Source organism: Alligator sinensis, unplaced genomic scaffold, assembly GCF_000455745.1.
Source record: "Alligator sinensis unplaced genomic scaffold, ASM45574v1 scaffold130_2, whole genome shotgun sequence".
NCBI classification, from domain to species: Eukaryota; Metazoa; Chordata; order Crocodylia; family Alligatoridae; genus Alligator; species Alligator sinensis.
The window spans coordinates 3,934,598-3,948,125 of NW_005841913.1; the positions used below are offsets into that span (position 1 = coordinate 3,934,598).

Below are 13,528 nucleotides of genomic sequence, written 5' to 3' on the forward strand. Positions count from 1 at the left end.
AATGCTGATACATGTCACACTGGAGTCTGCTGGAACACGGCAATTACCATGCTCCAGCAGATTCAGTTAATCGAGTCTGCTCCAATGCGCTGTAATTACAGCATGTCAAAGTAGCCTCGCTGCACGTGTATAGGTGCCCAAGGTTTCTCACTTCCTAGGTAAGGGCTCTACCCGTTATTATATTATATAAAAGATAGGAAGATGCTACTACCATCATCATTTTTGAAGGAAAACGGTTGCTTTGCGCTGTGCTCGGTGCTGTCAGAGTACACGAGGTATGCTCAGAACATGCGTGCTGGATTAGGCTCCTCAGGGACTTAGCTGTGGACCCTAGTGAGGTTTAGAAAGCTGCTAGATATTGAGCTGCTTGGACCTGGGCAGTTGTTACGTGCACAAAGCAGAGCTACAGACGTTCAGGGAGCTTCCAGGACAGAAAGGGAGGCTCCTAGTAAATTTAAGTGGCTGCTGAGCAAATTTATGACCCAAAGTCCACTTTTGTCATATTGAGGTGCTTAACTCCTTTTTATGGATGTGGCTCCCACTCGCTTTTCCCAGGTGAGTGCCTTAACATTACTGTATTATAAAGACCTGCTCATTCCCTCTCTGTGGCCCAATTCATAGTTATTTATTCCATGCTAATCTGGTAAACATCGGGATTGAGATGGTCCCATACCAAAATTATGTGGGAGGTGGGAGATTTCAGCTCACTTGCAGGCAGAGAAGGGAACTGAGCCCAGGCGGTGAATCCTCTCCCTCTCCCTTCTAAAGTGCTAGATGTTCATCCTACTACTGTGTTTCATGAGGGCAGTGTCCTCTAGGAATGCCTACTGAATTGACCTTACAGATAAGGTAGGAGGGGTCCTGCCTAGTTTGTGGACCCTGACATGGCATAAGTGCCAGTTGCTCAAGACTTTGAAGGCTTGGGGAGGTGTGAGCATTCCCAGAATCAGATCTGCAGGTGCTTAGGGAGCACCACTGGGGAAAAAAACACTTAGATGCCTCCAGGTGAAGAGGGGATTTGAAGGTCTCAATGTTGTTCTTAAGCATCTAAGTTATTTTGGGGATCCAGTCTTACTTCTTAAGAAATCCTTATTATTTCACTGATGCTGCTCAAGGAGAGCAATGTAACACGCTCAGAAAGAAAGGCGGGCACATTCTGGCTGATGTTCCCTAGTGAAGTTTTTCCTAATTTTACTTATTATTTGAAAATATGATCTGTTCTGGTGCCATCACATGAGCTGTGTTTTCTCCAGGAATGCAGTTTTCCTATAACTCTGCTTCTGAAGAAATAGAAATGTACTAATTTATAGAGATCAAAAAAGAGCCGGCATTGTCCTCCTATGTCCCTCTGCACTGTTGCAGTTGTGCCGTTGTCTCTGGTTTCACTCATAAAGGTTCTGGCAGTTAAAAGTTGGATGCTGTGACATACTAGTTCACTCTTGTGTCATGTCACTTATGACTTCCCCACAGGGTCTAAATTAATTTAGCTTCCTTCTCAACTACCAGTTCTCTTGCATCAATAGCTAAAATGCAAGAGTACGGACCTGCTTGTTCCAATGATTTTCTTGACAGAACAAAAAGCAAGCATTTATATTTCAGCAAGAACTGAAAGACTGAACAGAGATGGGACCTGCCTCACCAGGAGCACTTAATTTACTGATTGAGCTGCTGTTTCAGTTTTAGGTGATGATAAAAACTATCCTTAAGTAGTAATGGACTGTAGGCTCAAGCAGATTTGAATAGTTACTGTATGTAGATTAGAAGTGAGACTGGGGTGCATCTACACGAGATGCTATGACGCCGTAGCTCATTGCTATGATGATGTGACATCAGCGGGCATGAACCGTGACACCAATGCTACTGCGCAGTAGGGTCAGAAATGACCCACGCACCTCCAGGACTGCTAAAGCAAATACTATATCCTACTAAATACTAAGTCGGGTGCATGTGTAGACATGCCCTGTTAGTATCTAAGTCAGTGCTGTCTGATCGTTTTAATAGCTGAAGCTGGGAAAAGAATCTGAAATGATGTCCCTCCCTAGACAGTATTTTGTACACCCGCCGTATAGCATTTGAGCAACAGCAGTCCAAAAGGCCTCCACTTTATAAGGCTCTGAGCATTTTAAGGTCAAAACTGCTGAGCCAATAGTTTCCCCTAAGTCTAGCCGCTTCATAAACAGGAATCTGTATTATGCTTTTGATGCCATGTCCAACTAAGCTTGCCTTTGTTAGGGAGGAATCAGGCAGTTAAACCTGTTTCCCTCCAGCATTTTAAAAAGGAATTTATTACAGGATGGGATTTATTACAGGGTGAATGCAAATAAGCAAAACTTACCCATTAAGAGAGGGTCAGTTTCTGCAAATTAAGGATAAAATTGTCCTTATTGTGACACAAATTATTTTGGGCAAAGGACATAAAAAATACCTATCTTTGCAGAGTTTTAGCAATACTGGGCATGCAAGCGCTCAGAATTTCTGCATCCAGTTTCTAGGCATCCTGCTACCTAGTCAAATCTGTAGCTACAAGTTAGGCAACCATGGTGAGATCCACATCACATGAAATAACTCAATATTCATTGTGTCAGTCATAACAGCCCTAGAGCCCAGGGCTCTCCCTGGGTTAAGTGACTGTCTAGGTGGTGACACTGAATGGAGCTTAGAGGTAAGGTAGGTGTGCAGTTGCTCAGTTCTACCAAGAGTTTAAATAGCTCTTTGCATGCTTCTCAGAAAAGATTTAGGCATCTAAAAATTGTAGGTGCCTAGCACATAGGCAAATCTAGCACTTGGGCATCTAAGTGCTTAAGCACATTGAAAATAGCACTTGAAAAAGACTCAAGGCTGTAGCTTAGTGGTTACTACCCTCAGCTAGGGATGGGGAAACCCGGTCCCTGCTTCCTGAGCTGTTTTTACATTTTATATCAGTCAATATATAAAGAGAAATGATCCTGAGACCCACCCGGCTATGTGTCCTAACCAGTAGGTGAGGAACCGAGGAGCGGCCTGCTTTATCGGAGCTTAGCTCTAAGCATGGGCTACTTTCAACCTGGCTCATGCTGCCACTGCTGCACTCACCGCTCCCACCCCCCAACACACATACATACACACTGTGCCATTGCTGTGGGTCTTGCCTGTCTCCTGGCTGCTGCATGAGCCATTAACGTCCTGATGCTCCAAAATGGTGGTAGGGGCCCTTTATCTAAAGCTTGTCGAACAAGCTTTAGATAAAGCACCCCCACTGCTATTTTGAAGTGTGGGGATGCTGTTACACAAGACGCTGGAGTCTGCTGGAGCACAGTAATTACCACGCTCCAGCAGACTCGATTAATCAAGTCTGCTCCGACATGCTGTAATTACAGCGCCTTGGAGCAGCCTCCCTGCTCGTGTATAGGCACCCGGTAAGAACAGGTACTAACTTAAAGCACTGTAATAGTGCCGGCACATGTTTTTAGTTGATTAATGCATAGTAGGTTAATTCTACTGTACATTAGCGCTTTAGCATCCAGCGTCTAGATATGTTTAAGATCACATATGCAAGTCTAACTACCTAATGTTTTTTTTTTCTTTTGCCTTTAGTCACTTTTGAACATTTTTCTGATTGTTTTTGACACATGGTAAGCTGATAAGGTTAAAGTTTGGGCTGGGGTGGGGAAGGAAGAACTAAACTTTAACTTTGGCACCTATTTCTGTGTCCCACTTATACTCTGCCTGACCTGCACTACAGTTTTCAGAGGTCTAATGTATTCTAGCCTCTCACTTTTAAGTCTGAGTCTAGACAAGGCCTGTGAACTTGCCTGTGTGTGGACATTCACCCACAGAACTGGGGCAGTACAACCCAGATTCCTTGCAGCATTAGGTTAGCAAAGATGACGGTTTGTGAACTAGTTGGGTGCTTCAGCTTTCTTTGCTTTTTTTTAATTTCAAATGGCTATGCTTCTCTGAGCCACTGTGTGGGACTGTAGCAGTGCTCCAGCTGGATAAGGAAGTGGCCCCCTTTGATATAAAAGCCACAGCAAACAGCTGAGCAGCTCATTCATAATTTGGCAACCCACTGCAAGAAACTTTTATATGAAAAAGCTGGGTCCTACAGTATAATTATACTGCTCTAGTTATACAAGTGTAACTCCCTCTGTGGAGTTACTGCATAAGGGGATAGTTTTTCAGTTTCAATTATGTTGCTTGAAGGAACTGCCGCCTAAACCAGAGGAGGACTTTATACAAGAGTGTTCACACAGGGTGTTTGAGCAATATAACCATAGTAGTATATTATTCTGCCAGTAAATTTCCCATTTTCATGTAGATAATCTCTTCAACTGGCTGAATTCGCCCCTGCATTTGGTTGACTGAGAGACATGACAGCTGGATTTCCATCTGTAGAAGAGTGATAGATGGGTGGTTTCAGACCAGTTTTTGCACTAAAATCTAGTTTGACCAAACACAAAAAGTGCCATTGTTTTTTTGTGAAATAAATATGAATGGGCAGTAATGAATTTCATTTAATTAAAATTCTAACACATGGCTGAGCCATAACAACATATGATAGAGCTGAAGGAGGGGGCAAACTGCTTTTTCCTGTGTGGGCTGGGTCAGGTTCACTTTTCAAAAGATTGCTATAACAAGGCAATGAACAATTTATAATTAACACATTCTTACATTCATAGGTAAAAGCTGAGTATGGGTGGCAAGTGGAGGAGGTATCTGGGACTCAAGTTGTTGGTACTCCTCTCAAATACACCACTAACCTCACTATGTGATATTAGGCAAATAGTTAATATGGTGCACCTCAGTTTTTCCCACTAGTAAAATTGTGCTAATAACTACTATCTCTGAGGATGATCAGAGTGGTAGCATCTGCCTTTTGGGAGCCTCAGGTGACAGTGCCTGTTTGCAGGTGTGTTTCTGGCAGAGCTCTATATCCTGCACTATGCTATTGCAGTGAACGGTGTGGATGCACATTTCTTGCACAGTAAATTGACTGTTTTCTGCAGTAAAAGCAGAGCAGTGACACACCACACAGCTTTACACAGATGACATGCAGTAAAATGCAGGTAAATGGCCATAGTAATCCTGTTGTGCTTGTGCTGGAAGTCTTCTAGTTATTTGTCAGGTTTCCTAATACATTACATAGATACCATAGGTTTGTTGAAGCCATTTCCCAATTATTATTATGCTAAAACCTTTAAGCTTTGTTCAGAGAGAGACAAAAAGACCTGCCAGACATTTTCCAGGAGCCAAGAACCCTCTAAAATGTCTCCTTTTACTGGATTGGGCACCAGCAATACACACAGAAAGGATTTTTTTCCTTCAGTGTTTAAGTGCCCAATTTCATTCCTAATCAGCATGTCCCTAACACGGCAGGAAAGACATTTGGGTGCTTAGCAGTTGCTTACTGAAAACAGTCAAGAGTCATCCCTCGGTAGAGATGGAGATGAAACTAGACAGGCAGAAGTTTAAAGACATGTTAAATTTAACTTTTCACTTGCCTTTTGGATAGCTAGTGTCTGGTCATCCATGGAATTCAATGACGCAGATGGTCCCACAAGGTATTTTGCCTTGATTTTATGAGCAGTGTTGCATGCGTAGCATAGGCATATTAGAATATTGGTAAGTACATCAGTACCATGCTCCATGGTGTAAGCTGATTGCAGCAAGAGGAAACGTGTTTCATTTGATATCAGAACTCGTGGTAGAGGTGATATTTTTTTATTAGAGCAACTAGATTTTTGCAAAAAAAATCTTCAATTGCAAGCTTTTGGGCACAAAGTTTGCAATTAAAGATTTTTTTTTTGCAAAAAATCTAGTTGGTTTAATAAAAGATATCACCTCTACCACGAGTTCCAATTCCTTTTGCCTCTAGACCAATACGGCTACAACCTGGATACCTCTCATTTGATATAACACACCATGAATTTGATCAGCTGCAAAGCAGGCTTAGACTGGGGTTTCCAAAGGAGCCTAAGGGAGTCTAGAATGTCTTTGGGAGTTGAGGCTGTAACTCCTTTAGAGTATAGAGCAGGGCTCTCAACCTTTTTTAAATTAGTTCTTGGCTTAATTTTTTACAGGCAAATCTTACCAGAGCAAAATGATAGGTAGTGGCAATACTGGGTTTTTAAAATATTTTTTCAGTAACTGTGAACATGTCTCTGATACGCATGTGCCACATGACACAGAAGGTAGAACTATGTTCTGTAGTGACCACAGAAGCTGCACAAACCGCCATGCAATATGCAGTCATCTTGCTACAATAGAAGGATGCTTGGGATTTTCCAAGGCAGTCACTGCTTGCCGAAGGCTATGGGCACATGAATGGTTAAATCATATTTCCCACCTCCCCCCAGATGAATCAAAGTGATTTGGTAACTCTTTTGTCTGCCTGCCTTTCAATGCCGAGCCTGCTCCTTTGTCCATGGCTGACACTGTTCAGTGTTCCACGTTTATGCTTCCCCTCTCCTTGCATGCATCCACAGCTTAACTTTGCTTCTTCCTTTTATACCGTCTCAGTAAGAACATTGTTTGTTGCATTTTGACCAATCAGCTATAACTTTGGGACAAGCATCTCTGCACATTTAAAATGTGAATGCTCATTCTGCTTGCTGTTGGGTTTGAACTACCAACACGTCCTTGGTGGAAACAAGACTGTCTTGCAGAGCAGTCCGATAATATATTCAGCTGTGGACTGTGTAAACTAATAGTGTTCACAGAGCTGTGTGGAGCTGCTACAAGAATTAGTTCTCATCCCAAACTGCCATCTTTAGCAGGGTATTGCCAACCCAGACAATTTGATCATGTTATCAGAGATGTTTGTTTGTTTTTTAAATGAAGTAGTTCCTGCAATGACAGAATTATGTGAAAATAATGTTCCGGGCTGCTTGGGGCTGGGGGGAGCAGGAGAATGGGGGCATGTGTGTGTGCACGCATGCATGTGGCAGCCAGGCAGTGTGGAGACCAGGTCCCACAGCTCCCCACAAGTAAGTCTATGGGGTGGGAGGGGGGAAGGGGACATAGACAATGTGTTGGGGGGCAGGAGGGCACAGGTGACACTGCCCACTACTCCACTTCCTCTCTGGGGAAGAGCTGTGGCCTGAGAGGAGTGGCAACAGTGGCTGGGCTATTGTGGCCCTGCTCATGAACAGCAGGCATCAAGAAAAGGTAAGAGCAGTGTGACTCCCATCCTCATCCGTTACATCTTTACTCCTCGTGCTGCTGGTGGCATGGCTGGCATGGGGGTTCTGGTGGTGATGGCAGCAATGAGTCTCGCTGCCCGGCTCTGCCCTCCTGCACTGAGTCCTGTCTGCTGGGCCACAAAGGTAGCTCCTGCCTGTGCTGGTCCTGCCAGGATGCAGCCCTGTACCCTCTGTGGGTACACAAATCTGGGGGGGCACATGTCCCCCATGCCTCACCCCCCAACACATCACAATGGAGGCCTGGGGGCAGCAGGTTGGGAGTGAGGGGCACCAGCAAGGCTAGAGGGGTCAGGGGTTGTGGGTTGGGAGTGAGGGGCACTGGCAGGGCCAGTGGGCTGTTTTCTGCTTAAACTATTTACTGGCTCGGGATTGTCCATCGATGTTTACAAACGGGGCCCAGTACAAAAAAGGTTGAGAACCACTGGTCTAAATCAGTAGTGCTCAACCTGTGGCCCACAGGCTGGATCTGGTCCCCAAAGTGACTGGATATGCGCCACTTGAGGGTTCAGACAAAAGCAGCTTGGCCTGCATGTAGTCCCTCTGCCCTGTGCCATACGATGGATCCCCTCCACACCCTCCCTCATCTTGCCCTTATTGCAGGTGTTACTTACTCCCTCCACCCCTTTTCTGTCCCTCCTCTCCTGTCTAGACAGGCCCTACTTCATGGAGGTAAACTTTTGTCCTCTCTCCCTCTCCCCTACCTCTTGCTCTGACATTCACAGCTACCTCCTTCCCCCCCTCACCCAAGAAAGCGGTGCATGGTGCAGCACCTAGCCCATCTCCAAAACTGGATTCTTATCCCATTACCTAAATTAGCACTTACAACATCATGTCCCTCATTAGGTTAAATGCTTAGGTTTTCTCTCTGCTACTCATCTTGCCTCTCCCAGCAGGGCCCTCTTTTTTTTCCTCCCTCTTCCCTACACTTTGTATTCTAGTCGCTGCTCTTTATTCAATAGCTCTGCTTCTTGCAGTCTCTATGTAGCATCTGATGAAGCAGGTTACTGCTTATGAAAGTTTATCTGATTTAATTGGCCTATAAAGTGCAAAGCTACCCTGGCTTCTAAAGGGTATCTTACAATTTTTGGATATCCACTCTTGAAGGATGAACCCTTCTGGCTGTTTCTGAGATAGGAGCCCTGGAGGAGTCTTGAAACGAAGCCAGAATTCTATTTCGTTGAGCTCGATGAAGGGGATAAGCCTTCTCCCAAAGGCATGTTTCACTGTCATAGAAGGCTTCAAACTCACTCCAGCTCTGAAGCTGACACTGTGTCTGCCTGGGATTGAGGCTCTATTGCAGGGGGCCAGATGTGGCCCACCAGGCCATTCTGTCCAGCCCACAGGGTCCCTAAAAAATGTAGAAAATAATATTAATCTGCCCTGGGCTGCCTGTCATGCAGCCCTTGATGGCTTGCCAAAACTCTTTAAACAGCCCTCTGCCCAAAATAATTGCCCACCTCTGCTCTATTGTGTTGTTTTAGACCTAAGACCAATGGGAGCAAATTGCCAAATACAGTTAAAATGAATGCGAGTTAACATGCTCTTTTGGAAAAGGTCTGTTTGACAGGATCCAATTTCGTTTTTTAATACAACGGATGCAGTTGATAAATGTTACCACTACTCGCATTTTGCTGATTACACCTTAACATTACACAGTATCAAAAAGCACTTGTTATATGATTTAAGAGCTGATTGACAGTCTCACTATGTACTTGTCAATAGGGACTCATAACCAACTTGGGATGTTTCTAGTGTTATTCCATAGTGCATGGTCCTTGGCCTTGAACTGTCCCTCAGTCCCCATCCATCTTCAGACATAAAATTACTGCTAGTGAAATTTGCAGGTGATAAATAAATACCAGGGCTGGCAATTAATCATGATTAATGTGTTAATCATTGTTGTGTTAATTTTTTTAACTCGTTGATCACACATGTGGTTTTGGAGCCCATGCCCAGGCCCTGATCTGCCGGCAGTGGGGAGCAGAGCCCTGAGCCCACAGCGGCAGCCCACCTCCACCCCGTGCACAAATCTGGGGGGCACATGCCCCCCATGACCTCCGGGGGGCGTGCAGCAGTGGGAGTTCCCCCCTCATCGTGCCCTGGATAAGCTGCAGCTCCATCCCAGAACCCACCCCAGCCCCAGGGCCCCATTCACCCCTGCCCCTCTCCCTGCCTCTGCCCCACTCCCTCCCTCACTGTGGGGGCCTTGATCTGCCCACCCCCACTCCTCCCCTCCCCCATGCTCCTTCCCCCAACACACTTTCCTGCTGGGCGGGGGGTGTGTGTGTGTGTGTGTGTGTGTGTGTGCGTGCACACGTGCACATGCACTGGATCAGGACTACCAGCCAGATCCAGTCCAAGGACAACCTGGGCACTGTCCATCAGTCCTGCTGGCCAAAAAGGTTGAACACCACTGGTCTATGGTATTGGTGAGATCAGTACTGAAATACTGCATCCAGGTCTGGGACCCACATTCTTAGAACTGAGTTAGAAAACTTGAAGAGTGGGCAGAAAATACCCCACAGAAATGATACAAGTGCTAGAGAAAATGTCTTATAGCAATATACTTTAAGCTCAATCTGTTTAGCTTATCAGAAAGAAGATAGAAGGTGACTTTATAATAGAGTATAAGCATTTCAACATGGATAAGGTACTGGGTACTAAAGGACTCTAATCTAGCAGAGAAATGTGTAATGCTAATCAATGGCTAGAAGCTGGAGCCACAGGTGTTCAATTTAGAAATCAGCACAGCTTGAACAGCGAGGGCAGTTTGAACAGTCTGCTGTGGAAAGCAGTGGATTCTTCATCTCTTGATAAATCTGGAAGATATGTTTAAATGCATGCAAATAATTGACCTCAATAAGTAGTTAATTGAGTGAAATGTAATGGCTTATAATATATGAGGTTGCATTATATGGTCACTCAGTGTATTCTGGGTATAAACACTGTGAACTGAATATGCCATAGTATATAAGGAGTGGTCTTGCTCTGAAGCATTGGGTACATGGATCTGACGGAGAAAACAGGTGATCAAAAACAGTTTTAAACCTTGTTCTGCTCCTGTGGGACTGAGGGGATCCTGGAACAGACGTTATTCCCTGCAGTTGGAATTGAGATGGCCAAACTCATGAAAAATGTAGTTTATGGAAATGCTACCTGAGATTGTATGTCTGAAGTGACTGAACTCTAGCAAGCAAGTAGCTAGCAGAAAACTTGCTCAGATGCATAAGAGCTCTCTGGCATGTTAGCCATGATAAGGAAAGGAATGAGTGGTTGTAGGACCACACCTCGAAAATCTGTGCCATGAGTCTTTGTTGTCCCAAAAGAGGCCATGTGCTCATCATTAGCTCTTAACTGCTTTTGTGGAGGGTTTCATAGATCAGTGGTACTCCGTGCAGGTAGATGTATCCCATGAATGACCATTTCTCAGAAAACAACTGAACATTATAGCTACCTTCATGCCAGCAGCTCCTTTCCTAAGCACACCACCAAATCCATCATCTACAGCCGAGCTCTGTTAGAACCACTTCAAATAAGAAACATGGATCTCTGTCTGATGCATTAATATGCTAATTTTGATGTAAACAGACAAACAAACCTGTGCAATGTAATTTTAATGAGACTAACATCTTGTAACACTCTAATTCACCAGTTTTCCCAGGAACTTCCACACTTCATAAACCTGAATCCTATCACAATCCCTGTTAAGGAGAATTTGGTTTGTGAATTCACTTTCTACCTATATAACTTTCCTGCTCTCCTTATTGGAGGGGAAGCATAATGTCACAGACTGTGACTCTTCAGCAAAGTGAAAAATAGTAACTGTGATACACAGATATCCCTTGGGCAAGAAGAGAAAAACAATGTCATTTACTACCTCCTTCAGTAATGCCAAAAACAGGTGAGAAAGTAATCGAAGATAATGAAAACAGACCGAACGGAGAATGTGTGCAGATTCTGGATCAAAAATGTAGAGGGTTGCATTATTAGGCTGAGGTGCATTCAGGTCTGCAGTCTTCCTGCCCAGTTCTCTGCTAGTGCCCTGCGTAGTCATGCACAGGTGACTGTAAAATACAACCACTCTACCAGTTGCTAGAGACCATGGCTTGCCTCGGCACTTCGTTTGCTCCCCAGTTCTCTCCTTCTCCCTCACAGTGTAGTACTGGCCGAGGAGCTGCACTTCCCATGGGAAAAATCCAAGGGGGGGGGTACCATTCTGCTCAACCCCTCCCCCATACACAACTAGGGGTACGGCTTCCCTGCTGTAGGAAGGACTCCTGGTGTAGGGCATGGGGAGATGCATTCTGGGCACCACACTTCAGGAGGGATATGGACAGCATAGAGCGGGTTCAGAGGAGGGCCACCCACATGATCAGGGGCAGCAGGGCAGGCCCTACGAGGAGAGGCTAAGGGACCTGAACCTGTTCAGCCTCCACAAGAGAAGGCTGAGGGGGGATCTAGTGGCCTGTTACAAACTAGTCAGAGGGGACCAGCAGGCATTGGGGGAGTCCCTGTTCCCCCGAGCACTACCAGGAGTGACTAGAAATAATGGTCACAAGCTGGCAGAGGGTAGATTCAGGCTAGATATCAGGAGGCGCTACTTCACTGTCAGGGCATCTAGGACCTGGAACCAACTTCCAAGAGAAATGGTGCTGGCTCCTACCCTGGGGGTCTTTAAGAGGAGGCTAGACGAACACCTTGCTGGGGTCATTTGACCCCTGTACTCTTTCCTGCCATAGCAGGGGGTCGGACTTGATGATCTGCTCAGGTCCCTTCTGACCCTACCAACTATGAAACTATGGTGCCCCCTCGAAGTGGGTACCAGGGGCAGGTGCACCACTAGCCTCCACCATTGCCTCAGCGCTCTAGCCACAACATCTGTCGCTGTGCCCTACTGCACAAGCCTTAGCACAGGGGTGGGCAAACTCTGACCCATGGGCCAGATCAGGCCTGCAGCAGACTCCATTTCCCAGCAGCCCCTGCCTGCATTGCTACGGCCAGTTTCCATGGTGACCTCAGCAGCAGTGGGGCCAGGGTTTCTATGGAGACCGGCCCCAGTAGCACAGACAAGGTGCAAGGCTGGGCAGAGAGCTGCTCTGCAGCTAGGGCTGGGCTCTTCCAGCGGTGATGGCGTGGTCCGAAGCCAGTGTAGAGCTGGAATCCCCTGCCCACAAGCCCTGGGCAGGGGCATGCAGGCAATGAATCACGGCTCTGCCCCAGGTCCGCACCATGCTGTCACCGCCTCAAGATCCCAGCCCTGCCGCATGCACTGCCGGTGCTGCTGGGGCCGGTCTCCGTGGAACCCCTGGCCCCATGCTGTCATGGCACTGCCGCTGCTGGGGTCTCCGTGAAAACTGGCCGCAGCAACGCAGGCAGGGGCTGCTGGGAAATGGTGTCTGGCCAGCCCTGTCTTAGGATCTTAGTAAGTCCTACAAGGGAAAATTGCTGAAGGATGTGCAGTCACAGATCCCCCTGGATCAGGGTTGTCAAGGGTTTCACTTGTAGCCTGCCTAGCCTTGGCTTCTCCCCACCACTCCTTTTGAGGCTGCTGGGGTTTTCAGGCTTCTTCTCCTTTCCCTGGTTTCTTTTGCCCCCTGCCCCTGGATGGAGGGTGACATGCCCTGTAGGGGCCCAGGGGGAGCAGGTTGGAAAGGGTGTCTTCCCCAGAACTATTCCTAAGAATTCAACTCTTAATATTAGTTCTTTTTTTTTTTTTAATTCAACTCTCCTTATAGTAATAGCAAATACTTGCACTGTGGGGGCATTCAAAGGCTTCAATCAAGACTTCACACCATCAGCACAGCTGGATACCAAACAGCTCATAAGCCATATATTCAATTGTAGAATAATAGTGAGGATGATACTCGAGCTGGAGAGATCACAGCTTGCCTTTCAGCTGGCAGGTTGTATCTGTGAGACTGGAAGATAGAAAATAACTCTCTGCATACAAAATAAGCAAATATTTTTGGGAGTCACTACAAAGAACCATGGAATGCTAAATCTCTTGTTTAGTTACTTAGGGTGCCTATAGACATGCTCGTTCACATTTTAATTAGAACACATCAGAGCAGAACACATCAATTAATCAAGTCTGCTCCATATTCTAATTAGAACAGGCCAGCATGGCCTCACCATCATGTATCATAAGCCCCCTACATGTTTCAAAATGTCACCGGGGTGGGGCTTTATCTAAACCTCATTGAATGAGCTTTAGAGAAAGCATCTGGCAGTCATTCTGAAATGTGCAGGGGCTTAATATATGTTGCAGTGAGCTGTTTTAATTAGAGCAGCTGTAATTAATTAAAACACCCCCTTCCTCCACTCCCCAGCATGTGTATAGTAGCCTT

General features: G+C 45.9%; 1 protein-coding gene across 1 annotated transcript in view; it reads left to right on the top strand.

Moving 5' to 3' along the window:
• The window catches only part of VSNL1 (visinin like 1), an 89,937-nt gene that overhangs the window by 72,531 nt on the left and 3,878 nt on the right, over nucleotides 1–13,528 (top strand). The gene's annotated exons all lie outside the window — the stretch shown is intronic.